The following is a 22205-nucleotide window of genomic DNA, read 5'->3' on the forward strand; positions in this document are numbered from 1 at the left end:
ATAAGTTGAAATGAACGTAAGTCGAACTTTCCTACTGAATATCAACATAACATTTTTGTAATGACTTTATTTATTGTTTTATTTTGGTATTTCATGTTTTACTTTACTTTTTATGCTGTTAGTACTGTATTTTATACTGTAAGGTTTAGGATAAACACTGTGTACAACACAAACACTTGTTTATTTACCAGAAATTTGGCATAAAAAACACGGTCGTAAGTCGAGTCGTTGTATGTTGAGCAGGTCGTAAGTCGGATGGTAGGTGTATATATACAGTGGAACCTTGACTTGCGAGTTTAATCTGTTCCAGGAGCTAGCTCGTAACTCAATTTACTCGTATATCAAATTAATTTTCCTCATTTAAATTAATTGAAAAGCCATTAATTCATTCCTGCACTCTGGTGAGACGAGAAAAAATACTTGAATATGATGCTATTATCAACTTAACGGCTTATTTATCTATCACAATTCATCTAATGAGACATTATAAACAATATAATTAGCAAAGTAAAAGGACACAAGTGCAACTAATGTGACATTTATTGTGGCAACGTTTCGCTCTCCAGGAGCTTTATCAAGCCATTACAAACAATACATGGACACAGAGGGTATATAAAGGCTCAGAGTGAGGTGAATACTAGTGAGGTACCATTTCGATGTTCACTAGTGGTAGTAGTAGTAGTAGTAGTAGTAGTGGTAGTGACAAAAGTAATACAATATGGTAGAGCAATTAATTCGTACATGAGTAAAAGGATATAAAAGCTATTACTTGGGTAACATAAAAATAGGTTGGACAAATATAAACTGGAATGAGGCAGCTTGTTTCAGTGTTCACTCTCTGTGCTTTGTGTAGTATAACAGGAGAGACTATGTGATGGCAGGGTTTACTGTTTTCAGGAGGATTCTTGCTAAGACTTCGGAGATGGTGAAGCTGCCGTTGTTTTGTTTAATTGTATTCGAAACAGCGATCAGTGCTGATTCAAGGCACTTGCGTGTGCGAAAATTAGTTTCTTTGATCACTAATTGGGCATCTCTGAATTTCATAAGATGATTGGTGGAATTTCGGTGTTGTACACAGGCGTTGTTTAAGTTGTCGTTCCTACATGCGTATATGTGTTCATTGAGGCGGGTGTTTCACCTACGTAGATCTTGTCACAGCCTCCACAGGGTATAGTGTAAACTCCTGCATTGACTGGTTCGTGGTGCTTGGGTTTTGTCCTGGTTAGATCCTTTATTGAAGTGGTAGAAGCGATGGCGACTCTGGTGTTAGCTTGTGAAAGTACTTTTGAGACGTTTAGTGCAACCTGGCTGTTGGGAAGAATTATAACTTTGTTGGGAGCGGTGTTGATGCGTGGAGAATTGATGATCTGAAGAGCTTTTTTCTTGCAGTCTTTGATGAAAAAAGAAGGAAATTGTAACTCAGTGAATGTTTGGTGAATGTAAGTACATTCTTCGTCAAGAAACTCAGGACTACAAATTCGGTATGCTCTTAGGAAAAACCCGATGATGATGCCTCTTTTGGTCTTGGTATCTTGACTGGAATAGAAGTGTGTGAGATCATTTTTATTGGTGGGTTTCCGATAAACTTGAAATCTTAGGTTGTTGTCTACTTTGTGAATGAGGACGTCGAGGAAAGGTAGCTTGTCATTGGACTCTTCTTCTAGTGTAAACTGAATCGCTGGTTCAACTGCGTTGAGCCTTGCTTGAAGATCCCGTACATCAAAACGTTTTGGAGTTATTATGAGGACATCGTCCACGTAACGTAACCAAGTGACGCTTGAAGGGGTGATGTTGGCGAAGTGTTCGGACTCTAGGTGTTCCATGTATAAGTTGGCTAGGACGGCACTTATTGGGGACCCCATTCCCATGCCGTAGGTTTGTTTGTAGAGCTTGTTATTGAAGGAAAAACAGTTGAAGTTAACACAGAGTTCAATCAAGTCAACAAAATCTCCGGGAGGTAAAGGAAGATTAAGGTCCTGGTTGACTTTACGTCGTAGAACCTCGATGGCTTTTTTGGTAGGTACTTTTGTGAAGAGGGAAGTCACATCCAAACTGCTTAGTTTCTTGTTACAGATGGAGAGGTTACGGATGCGGTTGAGAAGGTCGCCTGAGTGTTTAAGATGAGCGGGGCTGATGGTCCCCAGAAGGCAGGAAAGATGTTTGGCAAGAACTCCGGCTAGTTTGTGTGGAGCACTGCCTATTCCTGACGTGATTGGTCTGAGAGGAATATTGTGTTTATGGGTCTTGGGTAAACCATACATGTGTGCTGGTTTAGGGTTGCTTGGTAACAAGTACAGAAGTTTCTTCCCTTCTCTAGTGCGTTTGAGTATTTGTCTGGTTTTGTATAGAAAGCGTCACTTGGTTACGTTACGTGGACGATGTCCTCGTAATAACTCCAAAACGTTTTGATGTACGGGATCTTCAAGCAAGGCTCAACGCAGTTGAACCAGCGATTCAGTTTACACTAGAAGAAGAGTCCAATGACAAGCTACCTTTCCTCGACGTCCTCATTCACAAAGTAGACAACAACCTAAGATTTCAAGTTTATCGGAAACCCACCAATAAAGATGATCTCACACACTTCTATTCCAGTCAAGATACCAAGACCAAAAGAGGCATCATCATCGGGTTTTTCCTAAGAGCATACCGAATTTGTAGTCCTGAGTTTCTTGACGAAGAATGTACTTACATTCACCAAACATTCACTGAGTTACAATTTCCTTCTTTTTTCATCAAAGACTGCAAGAAAAGAGCTCTTCAGATCATCAATTCTCCACGCATCAACACCGCTCCCAACAAAGTTATAATTCTTCCCAACAGCCAGGTTGCACTAAATGTCTCAAAAGTACTTTCACAAGCTAACACCAGAGTCGCCATCGCTTCTACCACTTCAATAAAGGATCTAACCAGGACAAAACCCAAGCACCACGAACCAGTCAATGCAGGAGTTTACACTATACCCTGTGGAGGCTGTGACAAGATCTACGTAGGTGAAACAGCAAGAAACCTCGACACCCGCCTCAATGAACACATATACTCATGTAGGAACGACAACTTAAACAACGCCTGTGTACAACACCGAAATTCCACCAATCATCTTATGAAATTCAGAGATGCCCAATTAGTGATCAAAGAAACTAATTTCCGCACATGCAAGTGCCTTGAATCAGCACTGATCGCTGTTTCGAATACAATTAAACAAAACAACGGCAGCTTCACCATCTCCGAAGTCTTAGCAAGAATCCTCCTGAAAACAGTAAACCCTGCCATCACATAGTCTCTCCTGTTATACTACACAAAGCACAGAGAGTGAACACTGAAACAAGCTGCCTCATTCCAGTTTATATTTGTCCAACCTATTTTTATGTTACCCAAGTAATAGCTTTTATATCCTTTCACTCATGTACGAATTAATTGCTCTACCATATTGTATTACTTTTGTCACTACCACTACTACTACTACTACTACTACCACTAGTGAACATCGAAATGGTACCTCACTAGTATTCACCTCACTCTGAGCCTTTATATACCCTCTGTGTCCATGTATTGTTTGTAATGGCTTGATAAAGCTCCTGGAGAGCGAAACGTTGCCACAATAAATGTCACATTAGTTGCACTTGTGTCCTTTTACTTTACATATTGTCGGTAATTCTACCAACTTTATTACAATATAATTAGCACAGAAACATGATATGTACTCTAGAATGAATAAAATAGGCCATAATATGGTGGCAGAGGAAGTGGCAGCGGCAGAAGCGTTGGCCATTTCTGTCACAATTTGACCATAGTATCTTCCCATGTTCTTACTGTAAGAGAAAATGGAGTATTTTTGAGGCTAACTGCAGTAGATCACTAGGACCCATGGTTAGACAAAAGAAATTTGGCCAAATGACTGTAAAAAAAATGCAAACAAGCACGAGAGAACTGCCCCCCACAGGGATGTAAACATGTTTACTGCTGCTCAGCTGTGCCAACTAGCAGAAGCAATCTGAATTATTACATACGTATTATACATTATTATTATTAATTTAGGGAACTGAAGCTCTATTGTTAATAATAATAATAATAATAATAATATTAGTAGTAGTACATCATTATTATTATTAATAATTTAGGGAACTGAAGCTCTATTATTATTATTATTATATTATTATTAAGAACATAGAAGGAACACTGCAACAGGCCTACTGACCCATGTGGAGCAGGTCCATGTGCCCCCCCCCTGGATTAAGCCAATACCCCCCCCCCCCCCCAGGATTAGCCCGATGACCCACCCAGTCTGGTCACCTCCACTCAAGGATGGAACACTGCACCAGACCCAACAGCACAAGCTAGTCAGGTCCAACTCACACCCACCCACACCCACTCATGTATTTATCTAACCTATTTTTAAAACTACACAACGTTTTAGCCTGAATAACTGTACTCGGGAGTTTGTTCCACTCATCAACAACTCTTTTACCAAACCAGTGCTTTCCTATATCCTTCCTGAATCTGAATTTTTCCAACTTGAAACCATTGCTGCGAGTCCTGTCTTGGCTGGAAATTTTCAGCACGCTATTTACATTGCCTTTATTTATTGCTGTCTTCCATTTATACACCTCGATCATATCCCCCCTAATTCTACGCCTTTCAAGAGAGTGCAGATTCAGGGCACTCAGTCTATCCTCATAGGGAAGATTTCTGATACATGGGATCATCTTTGTCATCCTCCTCGGTACGTTTTCTAGAGCATTTATATCCATTCTGTAATACAGTGACCAGAATTGAGCAACATAGTCTAAATGAGGCCTAACCAAGGACTAACCTGAGGACTTCTATTATTTATACTTCTAGATATGAAGCCAAGAATTCTGTTAGCTTTATTGCGAACACTTATGCACTGTTGTCTTGGTTTTAGATTACTGCTAACCAGAACTCCTAAATCCTTTTTGCAGTCAGTAGTATTAAGATCTACATTATTTAGTTTATATGTGGCATGGTTATTTAACTGTCCAACATTTAGAACTTTGCATTTGTCAATATTAAACTGCATCTGCCACTTCTCTGACCATTGCATCAGTCTATTCAAATCATCCTGGAGTGCTCTAGTGTCCTCATTAGAATGAATTGGGCAGCCTATTTTGGTGTCATCAGCAAATTTGCTTATGTCGCTATTTATTCCCTCATCTATGTTGTTTATGTAAATTGTGAACAACAACGGGCCCAACACTGACCCCTGAGGAACACTGCTTGTGACGTGCCCCCATTCTGATTTCTCCCCATTTATGCAAACTCTCTGCTGTCTATTTCTCAGCCATGCCTCTACCCAGGAAAAAATTTCTCCTCCTATTCCGTGTGCCTTAAGTTTCCTCAATAGCCTCTGGTGTGGAACTCTATTGAAAGCCTTACTGAAGTCCATATACACAATATCATATTCATTACCATGATCTACCTCCTCAAACACCTTAGTGAAAAAAGTTAGTAAATTCGTAAGACAGGAATGCCTCTTTGTAAAACCGTCTTGAGATTCATTAATCAATCTGTGCCTGTCAAGATGGCTACGAATTGCTTCGGCAATTATTGATTCCATAAATTTTCCCACTATGGAGGTAAGGCTTATTGATCTATAGTTCGAAGCCAAGGACCTGTCACCTGCCTTGTAAATAGGTATTACATTTGCCATTTTCCACTTATCAGGCACTATGCCAGTTTGTAGTGATATGTTTAAAAGATTAGCCAAAGGTATGCTAAGTTCCTCTTTACATTCCTTTAACACCCTTGCAAACAGTTCATCAGGGCCTGGGGATTTGTTAGGTTTTAGTTTCTCTATTTGTCTGAGGACCATGTCGCTAGTTACTGCAATCGTACATAGTTTATTATCATCCTGTTCTACATAATCTATTATTTCAGGAATATCGCTAGTATTTTCCTGGGTGAAAACTGAGAGGAAGTAGGTATTGAGAATTTCACACATATCCTTATCACTGTCAGTGATCTGACCAGAGTTACTCTTAAGTGGGCCAATCTTGTCCCTAATCTTACTTCTGTATACTTAAAAGAACCCTTTTGGGTTAGTCTTTGAATCCCTTGCGACCTTAGCCTCATAATCCCTTTTTGCTTTTCTTATTCCTTTCTTTATTTCTCTTTTTAATTGAATATATTGATTTCTTAACTGCCCATCCCCTCTTTTGATATGCCTATATATGCCTCTCTTTTGGCCAATGAGATGTTTTAATCTATTGTTCATCCATTTGGGATCATTTTTGGTAGGTCTAATTTCCCTACTCGGAACAAAAGTTGTCTGGGCAGCTAGAACTATGCTCTGAATGTTTGTTGGCAAGAACCAAGTCAAGCAGATTGTTTCCTCTAGTTGGTTCTGTCACAACCTGTTCTAAAAAGCAATCCTGAACCGTATCAAGAAAGTCACTAGACTCAAGATTTCCTGTCATATTGTTCGAATTTAGGGAACTGAAGCTCCATCGTTATAATAATAATATATTATTATTATTATTATTATTATTATTATTATTATTTTTATTATTAATTTATGGAACTGAAGCTCTATCATTATTATAATAATACAGTAGACCGCCATTGAAGAATTGCACAATTTTATGTAACATGTTGTATAATTAATTTAACATGGTTCAGTTTGTGGGAAGGAAAAACAAAATTCTCTTTTGCTCAAGCGGCCACCTTGTTGTAGAGCAGCTGGGGAGCCCTACCCAACCACTCCCCGAAACCACCTCCCACCATCCCAGCATTCGTAATTCATACGTGTCCAGTCTTTCTCTGCTACAAGGCAGCTGTGTTTGTCAATTGTGTTATGATATTTTCATTACTATATCTTGTATCTGCCAAGCAATCATGACACCCAATAGCCATGCTAGTGTTGCTGAAAGTGGCATGAAGAGGTATAAGCACTTAAGTCTTAGAATTAACGAAGATGTTAGACAAGAGATAACCTGTAGCCATAACTGAAGTGTTACTTTGTACGCAGAAAAAGAGGTTAACATGAGTTTGTGTGACTGACTAAATGACTGACTTGCTGAGAGAACTTTCACGGCGCGCATAACGGAGATAAAACACCTCAATTACTGGGAGCGCTTGAGGTTTCTAAACCTGTATTCCCTGGAATGCAGGAGGGAGAGATACATGATTATATACACCTGGAAAATCCTAGAGGGACTAGTACCGAACTTGCACACGAAAATCACTCACTACGAAAGCAAAAGACTTGGCAGACGATGCACCATCCCCCCAATGAAAAGCAGGGGTGTCACTAGCACGTTAAGAGACCATACAATAAGTGTCAGGGGCCCGAGACTGTTCAACTGCCTCCCAGCACACATAAGGGGGATTACCAACAGACCCCTGGCAGTCTTCAAGCTGGCACTGGACAAGCACCTAAAGTCAGTTCCTGATCAGCCGGGCTGTGGCTCATACGTTGGTTTGCGTGCAGCCAGCAGCAATAGCCTGGTTGATCAGGCACTGATCCACCAGGAGGCCTGGTCACAGACCGGGCCGCGGGGGCGTTGACCCCCGAAACTCTCTCCAGGTAAACTCCAGGTAAACTGAATGACTTGACTGACTTACTGAATGACTTGATTGACTTATTGAGTGACTTGACTGACTTATTGAGTGACTTAACTGACTTACTGAATGACTTGACTTACTGAATGACTTGACTGACTTACTGAGTGACTTGACTGTAATAATAATATTATTGCTGAGAAGAAAAAGATAATGATGTACATGGAATTAAAGTATGAAATCATAGATAAACTACGCTATTTGTGCTTGGGGATCAACTGCAGCAACACACCTAAAGCCAATAATAACCCGACAAAAAGCTGCAGTAAGAATAATCACTAAATCCCATCCCTGGCAACACACCCCCCCACTCTTCATAGATCTAAACTTACTCCCTGTTCAGTACATCCACACTTACTACTGTGCAATCTACATCTACAGGACCTTAAACTCCAATATCAACCTTGACCTAAAACGCTTTCTTGATAGTTGTGACGGAACCCACAGGCATAACACTAGACACAAACATCTCTACGACATTCCCCGTGTCCGACTAAACCTTTACAAAAATTCAATGTATGTCAAAGGCCCTAAAATCTGGAACACCCTACCTGAGAACTCTAGAACTGCAGACACATTCATCACCTTCAAAACTACCATTAGAAAACATCTTATCTCCCTGATACACCCCATCAACTAACTACACGAATACCACCTGTTGGTTCACACTTTCACCCATTTGACCATAAGCAGAAATATTAATCTCAATCTTAAAATAATGAATCCTATGATACTCCAATACTGAAACTATGTACTGTGCCAAAACAAAAGCAGTCACATTGCTAAACTCACAAACTAGTATTTAGTCACTTAGCCATAATACCAACTTACCTCATAATTTGTAATATTTTAAAATTAAGAATTAAACTAAGTCTGCCCGAAATGCCTAGCCATGCTAGGCATTCTAGTGGTACACTCTGTAATCATTATTTAACTACATGTAAACCACACAACAACCAAATTCTGTAAATTCAACATTGTAATCTTTATAGAGAATAAACTTAGAATTGAATTTGAATTGAATTTGAGATGTCCATGTTTTGGGTTGAGGGGGAAGAGGGAGGGGGAGCTGGCTTGTAACTCAAAGCAAAAAATCGACCCGGGGCGGCTCTTATCTCAAAAAACTCGTAAGTTGGAACACTCGTAAGACAAGGTTTCACTGTATATATATATATATATATATATATATATATATATATATATATATATATATATATATATATATATATATATATATATATATATTATATATATATATATATATATATATATATATATATATATATATATATATATATATATATATATATATATATGTCGTGCCGAATAGGCAGAACTTGCGATCTTGGCTTAAAAAGCAACACTCATCTTGCCATATAGGACAAGTGAAAATTTGTTTATGCAATAATTTCGCCAAAATCATTCTGAACCTAAAGAAAAAAATATATTTCACTGTGTTTGTTTAGTATTAAATTATTGTAAACAAATCTAAAATATATTTAGTTAGGTTAGGCTAAAATAAATTGCGCTTGTTATAATAAGGTTAGGTAAGCTTTCTAAGTTCCTTTTGGTGCAAAATTATAAATTTTGACATCAACATTAATGAAAAAAATATATCTTTAAACGTGTAAAAGAAAATTTTAGAAAGGACTTGATTTTAAATGAGTTCTTGCTAATTGACCAGTTTTACATATTCGGCACGACATATACATATCTATATATATATATATATATATATATATATATATATACAGTGGACCCTCAGCTAACGATATTAATCTGTTCCTGAAAGCTCATCGTATGCTGAAATTATCGTTAGCTGAATTAATTTTCCCCATAAGAAATAATGGAAATCAAATTAATCCGTGCAAGACACCACAAAGTATGAAAAAAAAAATTTTACCACATCAAATATTAATTTTAATACACGCAAACTGACACTTACCTTTATTGAAGAGCTGGTGATGATTGATGGGATGGGAGGGGAGAGTATGGAAGTTGTTAATGTTTAGAAGGGAAATCCCCTTCCATTAGGACTTTAGGTAGCACGTCCTTTTCTGGGATTACTTCCCTTCTTCTTTTAATGCCACTAGGACCAGCTGACCATGGTGCAGCAACAGCTGACTTTGGTGCAGCAGCAGCTGACCGTGGTGCAGCAACAGATGACGGTGGTGTAGCAGCAGCTGACTGTGGTGCAGCAGCAGTTGACTGTGGTGCAGCAGCAGCTGACCATGGTGCAACAGCAGCTCACCGTGGTTCAGCAACAGCTGACTGGTACAGCAGCAGCTGACCGTGGTGCAGCAACAGATTGTTAGGTAAGACATATGCAACAGTTAGGTATCTTTATTTCGAAACGTTTCGCCTACACAGTAGGCTTCTTCAGTTGAGTACAGAAAAGTTGATAGAAGCAGAAGAGACTTGAAGATGATGTAATCAGTCCATCACCCTTAAAGTTTTGAGGTGGTCAGTCCCTCAGTCTGGAGAAAAGCATTGTTCCAAAGTTTGTTTCAAACTAGTTCCTTGATAATGTGAGTAGTCACGAAAATATATATATATATATATACAGGAAGGCCCCGCTTTACGGCGTTTCAATTTACGGCGTTCTGCTAATACGGTCATTTCAAATTATGACCAAAACTCGCTATACGGCTCCCCCACCTGACTTTCTAATACGGTCACCGCGCCCCACCTTGTTTGTTTACATTCTTCGTGAGCTCAGTAAGCACTAAGTCTCTCCATTTTGTCTGGAAACTCCAAAATTTCAAATGTTTTTAAAAGTTATTTCATATTTTATATATACTCTGATAATTATACTTATGTATACCTGTACTTAAATAAACTTACATACTGTGCTGGCATGCAGGTACACATTAAAATCAGTAAGAGTGTCTTATGTCTCCAGACGTCATATTAGTAATGATAATAATAATCATCGAGTCTCATTTAAATGTCGTATATTACGTTAAATACACATTTTCATTAATCCATCTATGATATTTTTTCAAAATTATATAATAAACACGATACATAACATAAAAAGATGTTAAATACACCCCACAATAGAATAAATAAACATAAATATGAGATGTGGTAGCAGACGACTTGCATAAGTGACGCCATATTAGAAATGCTAATAATAATAATAATAATCACCGAGTCTTATTAAATGTTGTATATTATGTTAATATACACATTTTCATTAATCCATCCGTGATATTTTTTTCAAAATTATATAATAAACACGATACATAACATAAAAAGATGATAAATACACCCTACAATAGAATAAATAAACATAAATATGAGATGTCGTAGCCAGATAACTTGTACAAGTGATGCCAAGAATAATATTTTCTCTAATCTAACATAAGAGAAAATGTGTTACTGGGGGTAACTGTAGAAAATTATTCCTTTCGTATGTATGTAAGTAAGTTTATTCAGGTATACACAAATACAGTTACATAGATTATCATACATAACAACATATGTGTAGAGAACCTAGGATAACCCAAAAAAGTCAGAGTGACTTATTTCCATTGCCTTCACTCAGAGCATCATTTCTTCTAAAAATGATGTTACATGAGAATGGGAGTGTTCTTCTTTATTTATTCTACCGTATCAGTGTAGAGACAACCTGTATACAATGTAACTTGTACACAAACCAGACGTGTACACTTCATTTACAAAACTTACCTTCGCCTGGTTTGTTTACATAACTCTGCGCCTGTACTCTCTCATGCACTCATTCTTTCTCTCTCTCATTTATTCGTTTTATCTCATTTACTTACTCCTGACCCTACATTAAGACTACAAATATTTTAAGGTAAGTAATGAGTGAACTGTATATACATTTTATCGCTCTGGGATGCTTAAATATCATGGAATATATGTGTGGGTGGGTTGGCCTGGTATGGTAGCCTGGCTGACTACCATACATACCACACTTGATTTTTTACAATAAATACTACTCATCTCACCCTATATTTTAAGGTAAGTAATGAGTGAACTGTATATACATTTTATCGCTCTGGGATGCTTAAATATCATAGAATTGTATGTGTGGGTGTGGTAGCCTGGTATGGTAGCCTGGCTGACTACCATACATACCACACTTGATTTCTTACAATAAATACTACTTGTCTCACCCTAGATTAAGACTATAAATATTTTAAGGTAAGTAATGAGTGCACTATGTGTGTATTGTACTTTTTATTGTTTTTTGATGCCTGGTTCTATTGCTAACTTAATATATGTTAGTGTAAACTTGTTATCTAGTGTTTGTATGCATTTGTAAGTGGAAAAGAAGGGTGTTCCACTTTACGGCGGTAGCCTGGAACCTAACCAGCCGTATAAGTGGGGCCTTCCTGTATATATATATATATATATATATACAGTGGACCCCCGGCTTACGATATTATTTCATTCCATAAGTATGTTCAGGTGCCATTACTGAACGAATTTGTTCCCATAAGGAATATTGTGAATTAGATTAGTCCATTTCAGACCCCCAAACATACACGTACAAACGCACTTACATAAATACACTTACATAATTGGTCGCATTGGGAGCTGATCGTAAAGTGGGGGTCCACTGTATATATATATATATACGTATATATATATATATACGTATATATATATATATACGTATATATATATATATACGTATATATATATATATACGTACAGTGGACCCCCGGTTAACGAACTTTTTTCATTCCAGTAGTATGTTCAGGTGCCAGTACTGACCGAATTTTTTCCCATAAGGAATATTGTGAAGTAGATTAGTCCATTTCAGACCCCCAAACATACACGTACAAACGCACTTACATAAATACACTTACATAATTGGTCGCATTTGGAGGTGATCGTTAACCGGGGGTCCACTGTATATATATATATATACGTATATATATATATATACGTATATATATATATATATATATATATATATAATATATACGTATTTATATATATATATATGTGGTTATAGGAGGGTGGGGGCAGGAGGAAAGAGGAGTGATTGGTGGAATGATGAAGTAAAGGGTGTGATAAAAGAGAAAAAGGTAGCTTACGAGAGGTTTTTACAAAGCAGAAGTGTTATAAGAAGAGCAGAGTATATGGAGAGTAAAAGAAAGGTAAAGAGAGTGGTGAGAGAGTGCAAAAGGAGAGCAGATGATAGAGTGGGAGAGGCACTGTCAAGAAATTTTAATGAAAATAAGAAAAAATTTTGGAGTGAGTTAAACAAGTTAAGAAAGCCTAGGGAAAATATGGATTTGTCAGTTAAAAACAGAGTAGGGGAGTTAGTAGATGGGGAGATGGAGGTATTGGGTAGATGGCGAGAATATTTTGAGGAACTTTTAAATATTAAGGAAGAAACAGAGGCAGTAATTTCATGCACTGGTCAGGGAGGTATACCATCTTTTAGGAGTGAAGAAGAGCAGAATGTAAGTGTGGGGGAGGTACGTGAGGCATTACGTAAAATGAAAGGGGGTAAAGCAGCTGGAACTGATGGGATCATGACAGAAATGTTAAAAGCAGGGGGGGGATATAGTGTTGGAGTGGTTGGTACTTTTGTTTAATAAATGTATGAAAGAGGGGAAGGTACCTAGGGATTGGCAGAGAGCATGTATAGTCCCTTTATATAAAGGGAAAGGGGACAAAAGAGACTGTAAAAATTATAGAGGAATAAGCTTACTGAGTATACCAGGAAAAGTGTACGGTAGGGTTATAATTGAAAGAATTAGAGGTAAGACAGAATGTAGGATTGCGGATGAGCAAGGAGGTTTTAGAGTGGGTAGGGGATGTGTAGATCAGGTGTTTACATTGAAGCATATATGTGAACAGTATTTAGATAAAGATAGGGAAGTTTTTATTGCATTTATGGATTTAGAAAAGGCATATGATAGAGTGGATAGAGGAGCAATGTGGCAGATGTTGCAAGTATATGGAATAGGTGGTAAGTTATTAAATGCTGTAAAGAGTTTTTATGAGGATAGTGAGGCTCAGGTTAGGGTGTGTAGAAGAGAGGGAGACTACTTCCCGGTAAAAGTAGGTCTTAGACAGGGATGTGTAATGTCACCATGGTTGTTTAATATATTTATAGATTGGGTTGTAAAGGAAGTAAATGCTAGGGTGTTTGGGAGAGGGGTGGGATTAAATTATGGGGAATCAAATTCAAAATGGGAATTGACACAGTTACTTTTTGCTGATGATACTGTGCTTATGGGAGATTCTAAAGAAAAATTGCAAAGGTTAGTGGATGAGTTTGGGAATGTGTGTAAAGGTAGAAAGTTGAAAGTGAACATAGAAAAGAGTAAGGTGATGAGGGTGTCAAATGATTTGGATAAAGAAAAATTGGATATCAAATTGGGGAGGAGTAGTATGGAAGAAGTGAATGTTTTCAGATACTTGGGAGTTGACGTGTCGGCGGATGGATTTATGAAGGATGAGGTTAATCATAGAATTGATGAGGGAAAAAAGGTGAGTGGTGTGTTGAGGTATATGTGGAGTCAAAAAACGTTATCTATGGAGGCAAAGAAGGGTATGTATGAAAGTATAGTAGTACCAACACTCTTATATGGGTGTGAAGCTTGGGTGGTAAATGCAGCAGCGAGGAGACGGTTGGAGGCAGCGGAGATGTCCTGTTTAAGGGCAATGTGTGGTGTAAATATTATGCAGAAAATTCGGAGTGTGGAAATTAGGAGAAGGTGTGGAGTTAATAAAAGTATTAGTCAGAGGGCAGAGGAGGGGTTGTTGAGGTGGTTTGGTCATTTAGAGAGAATGGATCAAAGTAGAATGACATGGAAAGCATATAAATCTATAGGGGAAGGAAGGCGGGGTAGGGGTCGTCCTCGAAAGGGTTGGAGAGAGGGGGTAAAGGAGGTTTTGTGGGTAAGGGGCTTGGACTTCCAGCAAGCGTGCATGAGCGTGTTAGATAGGAGTGAATGGAGACGAATGGTACTTGGGACCTGACGATCTGTTGGAGTGTGAGCAGGGTAATATTTAGTGAAGGGATTCAGGGAAACCGGTTATTTTCATATAGTCGGACTTGAGTCCTGGAAATGGGAAGTACAATGCCTGCACTTTAAAGGAGGGGTTTGGGATATTGGCAGTTTGGAGGGATATGTTGTGTATCTTTATATGTGTATGCTTCTAGACTGTTGTATTCTGAGCACCTCTGCAAAAACAGTGATAATGTGCGAGTGTGGTGAAAGTGTTGAATGATGATGAAAGTATTTTCTTTTTGGGGATTTTCTTTCTTTTTTGGGTCACCCTGCCTCGGTGGGAGACGGCCGACTTGTTGAAAAAAAAAAAAAAAAAAAATATATATATATATATATATATATATAAATATATATATAGATATATATATATATATATATATATATATATATATATATATATATATATATACAGTGGACCCTTGCCTAACGAACGCATTGCATAACGTTAAATCTGCCTAACGAAGTGTTTGAGTGTAAATATTTTGCCTCGCCTAACGATAAAAAACTTGCCCAGTGTAATTCGTCTGTGACCTGTCCACGCTTCCCCATGGGTGCCAGTGTTTACAAGCCAGGCAGTGGAGTCACATACATTCGGTACATTTCACATTATCCCAGTGTTTTTAGTGCTTGTAACTGCAAAATAAGTCATCATGGACCCCAAGAAAGCTCCTAGTGCCAACCCTGTGGTAAAAAGGGCAAGAATTAGTATGGAATTGAAAAAAGAGATTAAGGAAATGTGTGCAAAGTGGGTTGAACTGCAAACCTTTATGGATGAAAATCATCCTAACACAGCTATTGCAAGCCGTGCTGGTGACTATTACAATGACAGTGGCCCATTTTAGGCAAATCTTAACGGAACTCGAGGTACAGAGCTCTATGGGCAGATTTGTTGTGTGACAGAGGTTCATTGACTCTCAAGCTGGTCCTAGTGGCATTAAAAGAAGAAGGGAAGTAATCCCGGAAAAGGACTTTCTGCCTCAAGTTCTCATGGAAGGGGATTCCCCTTCCAAACAATAACAACTTCCATCATCTCCCCTCCTCCCATCCCATCAATCATCACCAGATCTTCAATAAAGGTAAGTGTCATGTATTCTTTATTTAGTAGAGTAGTAATTGTGCATGTCTTCTTCTTTTTGGGTTTATAAAAATGTATATTTCATGTGGTAATTTTTTTTTTTTTCATACTTTGTGGTGTCAGGAATGGATTAATTTGATTTCCATTATTTCTTGTGGGGAAAATTAATTCGGCTAATGATAAGCTCTCAGGAACAGATTAATATCATTAGGTGAGAGTCCACTGCATATATAAAAATACAGTGGAATCTTGACTTACGAGTGTCCCAACATACGAGATTTTTGAGATACGAGCCGTCGATGGGTTGAGTTTTTGCTCTGAGTTATGAGCCAACATTTGAGTTACCAGCCAGCTCCCCACCACTTCCCCCTCAACCCAAAACCTGGACACCTCTCTTGTTTATCTATGATTTCATACTTTAATTCCATAGAAATCATCCTCTTTTTCTCATCAGCACTGTCCTTTACACTTACTTTCTTAGGACCCATGGTTAGAAGAGCAAAATTTGGTTAGAAAAGCAGGAGAGAGCTGCTCCTACAGCTAGGTAAACAGTGCATTGAGTTGACTTCGTTCTGAAGCTTTTATTGTTATAATAATGTATTATTATTATTAATTTAGGGAATTGAAGCTCTGTTGCTTGTTATAATTATTATTATTATTATTATTATTATTATTATTATTATTATTGATAATTTTGGGAACCAAAGCCCCTCACCAGCGTCAAGGCTCCTTGATGCTGGTGAGGGGCTCTTGATCTAGGGAATTGGATATGTGCTCTAGTTCCCTAAATTAATTAATAATAATACTGTAATAATAATAATAATACAAATTATTATAATAATGATAGTGCTTCAGTTCCCTAAATTATCAATAATTATTATTACAATAATTATAGTAATACAGTGGACCCCCGGTTCGCGATGCTATCAGTATCCGATAAATCCGGTATCCGATGCATTATATAGCAAAAAATTTGCTTTGGTTCCCATTACAAAACCCGGTATGCGATACGATTCGTACGAGATGTGTCCATGTGTGGCCTGAACTGCCCCGTGTGTGCCAGTGTTTACAAGCCAGCCAGTGTGTGCGCATCTAAGGATACATTCGGTACATTCCATATTATCCATATTATCACTGTTTTTGGTGCTTGTTTCTGCAAAATAAGTCACCATGGGCCCCAAGAAAGCTTCTAGTGCCAATCCTGTGGTAAAAAGGGTGAGAATTAGTATGGAAATTATGAAAGATTTTGAAGGGTTTGGGGCTAACTCTGAGAAGCCTATGCCAGTTGTGGAATCCATTGTGCATACTTCAAAAATTAAGGAAATGTGTACACAGTGGGTTGAACTGCAAACCTTTATGGATGAAAATCACCCTAACACAGCTATTGCAAGCCGTGCTAGTGACTATTACACTGACAATGTTGTGAACCACTTTAGGAAAGTCATGAAGGAATGAGAGGTACAGGCCTCTATGGACAGATATGTTGTGTGACAGAAGTCCAGTGACTCTCAAGCTGGTCCTAGTGGCATTAAAGGAAGAAGGGAAGTAACCCCGGAAAAGGACTTGCTACCTCAAGTCCTAATGGAGGGGGATTCCCCTTCTAAACAATAGGCTCAACACTCCCCTCCTCCCATCCCATCAATCATCACCAGATCTTCATTAAAGGTAAGTGTCAATTATTCTATTGTTATTATTCTATTGTTATTATTGTAATTCTATTGCATTAAACTTAATATTTCATGTGGTAAAAGTTTTTTTTTTTCATACTTTTGGGTGTCTTGCATGGATTAATTTGATTTCCATTATTTCTTATGGGGAAAATTGATTCGCTTTCCGATAATTTTAGTGTACGATGAGCTCTTAGGAACGGATTAATATCGCGAACCGGGGGTCCACTGTACATGTAATAATAATTATTATTACAATTACGTACATATTACGTGCATAATATGTACGTAATAATAATAAAAAATTCTGGCGCAAATTGGCGCACCTGATTCCAAAAATCCGGTAAGCAGTACACGTGTTTACATTGCCGTGGGAGCAGTTCTCTCCTGCTTCGCTCACATTTTTTGGCAGTGATTTCGCCACATTTCGCTTTTCTAACCATGGGTCCTAAGAAAATAAGTGCAAAGGACAGTGCTGTGAAGAAAAAGATGATTTCCATGGAATTAAAACATGAAATCATAGAGAAACATAAGCAAGGTGCACAAGTTGTGGATTTAGCCAGACAATACCAGCGAAGTACATCTACTATATGTACGATACTAAAGCAGCAGGAGTTGATAAAGGCTTTATCACCAGCCAAGGGAGTTACAATAATGTCTAAACTGTGGACCTCTGTTCATGAAAAGATGGAGAAGCTGCTGCTGACATGGTTGAGAGAGAGGCAGCTCGCAGGAGATACCGTGACTGAGGGTATCATCTGCGAGAAGGCACGAGGCATTTATGCTGAATAAATAACAAGAAAGGCACAATACCGTAACTGGAACGATACACAAATAACCCGCACATAAAAGAGAGAAGCTTTTGACGACGTTTCGGTCTGATTTGGACCATTGACAAAGTCACACTAACCAGAAGTGGAGCAGGACGGCTATATATAGGCAGGAAGAGGTGGTGGTAGTAGTAGTAGTAGTAGTAGTAGTAGTAGTAGTAGTAGTAGTAGTACAAGAATGGTATATAATACCGACAAGATGAAATTAAGACACATGCGCAACACCCGGGCATCCCTGTCGTAGACGTTTCGCCATCTAGCCAGCCACTGGATGGCAAAACGCCCACAACAAAGACAACCAGACGCTGCACATGTGTCTTAATTTCATCAGTAGTTGTAGTAGTAGTAGTAGTAGTAGTAGTAGTAGTAGAAGAGGTAGTAGTAGTGGTAGAAGTGGGAAATAAGGAGGACGAGCCAGTCAAATACAAAGGAAGGGGAGCACTGCAAGAGAGCTAGGTGCCCACTGAGGGAGAGCAAGCGCACAGAGGTGCGTGAAAGGGGAAGTGGTGAAATAAATGAAAAAGGAACAGAAACACGAGACAGAAGAGAGAAAGACAACCCAGAGGAGAAAAGGAAAGAGGAAAGGGGAAGAGGGAGAAAAAGAAAAAGAAAAAAAAAAAAAGAGGAGTCAGGTTAAGTCACAGGTGTTCTGAAGTTTGGAGCATTTTACAATGTAGTGGGAGAGGAAGGCATCTACAGAGACGAAGCCAGGGCTAAGGTTCATACAAGGAAAGTTGTGTATTCTCTTGCAGTGCTCCCCTTCCTTTGTATTTGACTGGCTTGTCCTCCTTATTTCCCACTTCTACCACTACTACTACCTCTTCTACTACTACTACTACTACTACTACAATTACTGATGAAATTAAGACACATGTGCGGCGTCTGGTTGTCTTTGTTGTGGACGTTTCGCCATCCAGTGGCTGGCTGGATGGCGAAACGTCTATGATAGGGATGCCCGGGTGTTGCGCATGTGTCTTAATTTCATCTTGTCGGTATTATATACCATTCTTGTACTACTACTGCTACTACTACCACCACCTCTTCCTGCCTATATATAGCCGTCCTGCTCCACTTCTGGTTAGTTTGACTTTGTCAATGGTCCAAGTCGGACCGAAAAGTCGTCGTAAGCTTCTCTCTTTTATGTGCGGGTTATTTGTGTAGCATTTATGCTGATTTGCTGCAGCAGACCCCAGGCACTTCAATGGACAAGGCATTGGAAAAGTCTTTTAAAGCCAGCCGGGGCTGGTTTGACAATTTTAAAAGGAGGGCCAGCATTCATTCTGTCATCAGGCATGGTGAAGGAGCGAGCTCTGATGTGATGGCAGCTGAGGATTTCCTTAAAACTTTTGCTGAAGTGATAGCAGCTGAAGAATACATCCCTCAGCAAGTCTTCAACTGTGATGAGACAGGGCTCTTCTGGAAGAAGATGCCAAGAAGGACTTGTATAACTGCAGAGGAGAAGATGCCAGGCCACAAACCCATGAAGGATAGGTTAACCCTCACGTTGTGTGCAAATGCGAGTGGCGACTGCAAGATCAAGCCACTGCTGGCACATCATTCGGAAAACCCCAGAGCCTTTAAGTCACACAAGATTATAAAAGAAAAACTGCAGGTTATGTGGAGGGCAAACCTGAAGGCATGGGTCACCAGGCAGTTCTTTGTGGAGTGGGTAAACCTGGTCTTTGGTCCTGCCATTAAGAAGTATCTCCGGGAAAATAACCTACCCCTGCAAGCCCTTCTCGTCCTGGACAATGCACCTGCTCACCCACTGAACCTCAAAGATGACAACCTCAAAGAGTTCAAATGTATAAACATTCTCTTCCTTCCACCCAACACCACCCCAATCCTGCAGCCCATGGACCAAGAGGTGATTTCTAATTTCAGGAAGCTCTTCACCAAGCATCTGTTCCACTGCTGCTTTGATGTGACAGAGAGCACAAACTTGACCCTTCGAGAGTTCTGGAAGGACCACTATAACATCATGATATTCCTCAGAATTATAAATATGGCCTGGCAGGGTGTTACAAGGAGGACCTTGAACTCTGCATAGAAGCTGTGGCCTGAGGGTGTGTCTGAAAGGGATTTTGAAGGATTCGAACCTGAAGCGGCAATGGTGGACGAGATTGTGTCCCTCGGAAAGTCCTTGAGCATGGAAGTGGATGAAGAAGATGTGAATGAGCTCATTAAGGAGCATTCCGAGGAACTGACGACGGAGGAGTTAGATGAACTACACATACAGTGGAACCTCAAATATCGAACTTAATCCGTTCTAGGAGCTAGTTCTAAATTCGAAAAGTCTGAAAATCGAAGCAGTATTTCCCATAAGAAATAATGGAAATACAATTAATCCGTTCCAGACACCCAAAAATATTCACAAAAAAGTACATTTTATAGAGATTAATTACAGTTTTACATACACACAAGAAATACTATAGTGTTCAATTATGTATATAAATATAAAATAACATTTTACTTACCTTTATTGAAGATTGGTGATGGCATCTGGAAGATAGGGAGGAGGAGAGAGGGAGTTGGGATTAGTGTTTGGAAGGAGAATCCCCTTCCATGAAGACTTCAGGTATCAAAGCCCTCTCTGGGGTTACTTCCCTTCTCTGTCTTTTAATGCCACTAGGACTAGCTTGAGAGTCACTGGTCCCCTGTCTCACAAAATAACTGTCCACAGTCTTCTGTTTCTGATGTCTATTTAAGATTTCCCTAAAATGGGACATGGTTCTGTCACTGAACTTGTTGCAAAGATGGCTTGTTTCAGCTTGCTCAAGGTGGTACTTCTCCACAAACATTTGGACATCATTCCACTTGGCACAAATTTCCTTGATCTTTGAAGAAGGCACCTCATCCACTCCCTCTTCCTTCTCCTCTGAAGCAAGTTCCTCAGCTGTGGTCTGATACTGCTCCAGATGAAGCTCTTGCAGCTCACCTCCAACCCCAGGGTGTTCCCCAATGCCACAATAGAGTCCACAACAGGCAGAGGGTCAGCTGGGTCAGGGTCAGCCTCAAACCCTTCAAAATCCCTCTTTTGGACACAATCTGGCCACATTTGTCTCCAAGCAGAGCTCAAAGTCCTGGAAGTCACTCCCTCCCAAGCCTTACCTATAAGGCTTATGGAGCTGTAGATGTTGAAGTGATTCCTCCAGAACTCTCTTAGGGTCAACTTAGTGTCTGTGGTCACTTCAAAGCACTTTTCAAACACTGTTTTTGCGTAGAGTTTTTTGAAGTTAGAAATGACCTGCTGGTCCATGGGGTGGAGGAGAGGAGTGGTGTTAGGAGGCAAGAACTTCACTTTTATAAAACTGAAGTCCCTAGACAAGAGGTCTAATAAGTTTGGAGGATGAGCAGGAGCATTGTCCATTAACAGGAGGCACTTGAGTGGCAATTTTTTTTACAGGAGGTATTTTTTCACACTGGGGCCAAACACTTCATGGACCCACTCTTTGAAAATTTGTCTTGTGACCCATGCCGTATGATTAGCTTTCCACACGACACGTAACTTGTTCTTAAAGACATTGTTTTTCTTAAAAACACTGAGATTTTCTGAACGATACACAAGTAAAGGCTTAATTTTAAAATTACCACTAGCGTTAGCACAGAACAAAAGAGTAAGCCTGTCTTTCATGGGCTTGTGTCCTGGCAGTGCCTTTTCCTCCTGTGTGATGTAGGTCCTCTTTGGCATTTTCTTCCAAAACAGGCCTGTTTCGTCACAATTGAACACTTGTTGGGGTTTGAATTTTTCAGTGTCTATGTACTCCTTAAACTCCTGTTCCAACTTCTCAGCCACCCATTTGTCTGAACTGGCTGCCTCACCATGTCTTACAACATTGTGTATGCCACTACGCTTCTTAAATCTGTCAAACCAGTCTCTGCTGGCCTTAAATTCACTATCAGCACCGGTTCCAGGAGTTTTCTGTACTAGATCGGCATGCAACTTCCTTGCCTTTTTGCAAATAATCGTCTCTGAAACACTATCACCTGCCATCTCTTTATCCTTGATCCACACCAGCAACAACTTCTCAACCTCTTCAACTATTTG

At 39.2% G+C, this 22205-nt stretch overlaps 1 protein-coding gene across 3 annotated transcripts in view; it reads left to right on the top strand.

Annotated features, from left to right (window-relative positions):
- Positions 1-22205, top strand: part of APC10 (anaphase-promoting complex subunit 10) — a 63974-nt gene that overhangs the window by 30114 nt on the left and 11655 nt on the right. The window contains exon 2 of one of the 3 annotated variants that reach the window (XM_070094318.1): positions 9672-9893. The exons of the other annotated variants lie outside the window; for them this stretch is intronic. The gene's annotated coding sequence lies outside the window, so the exon portion shown is untranslated. The remainder of the gene's footprint in view (positions 1-9671; positions 9894-22205) is intronic. 3 annotated transcript variants of the gene reach the window in all.

This window comes from Cherax quadricarinatus, chromosome 45 (genome assembly GCF_038502225.1).
Source record: "Cherax quadricarinatus isolate ZL_2023a chromosome 45, ASM3850222v1, whole genome shotgun sequence".
Lineage (NCBI taxonomy): Eukaryota > Metazoa > Arthropoda > Malacostraca > Decapoda > Parastacidae > Cherax > Cherax quadricarinatus.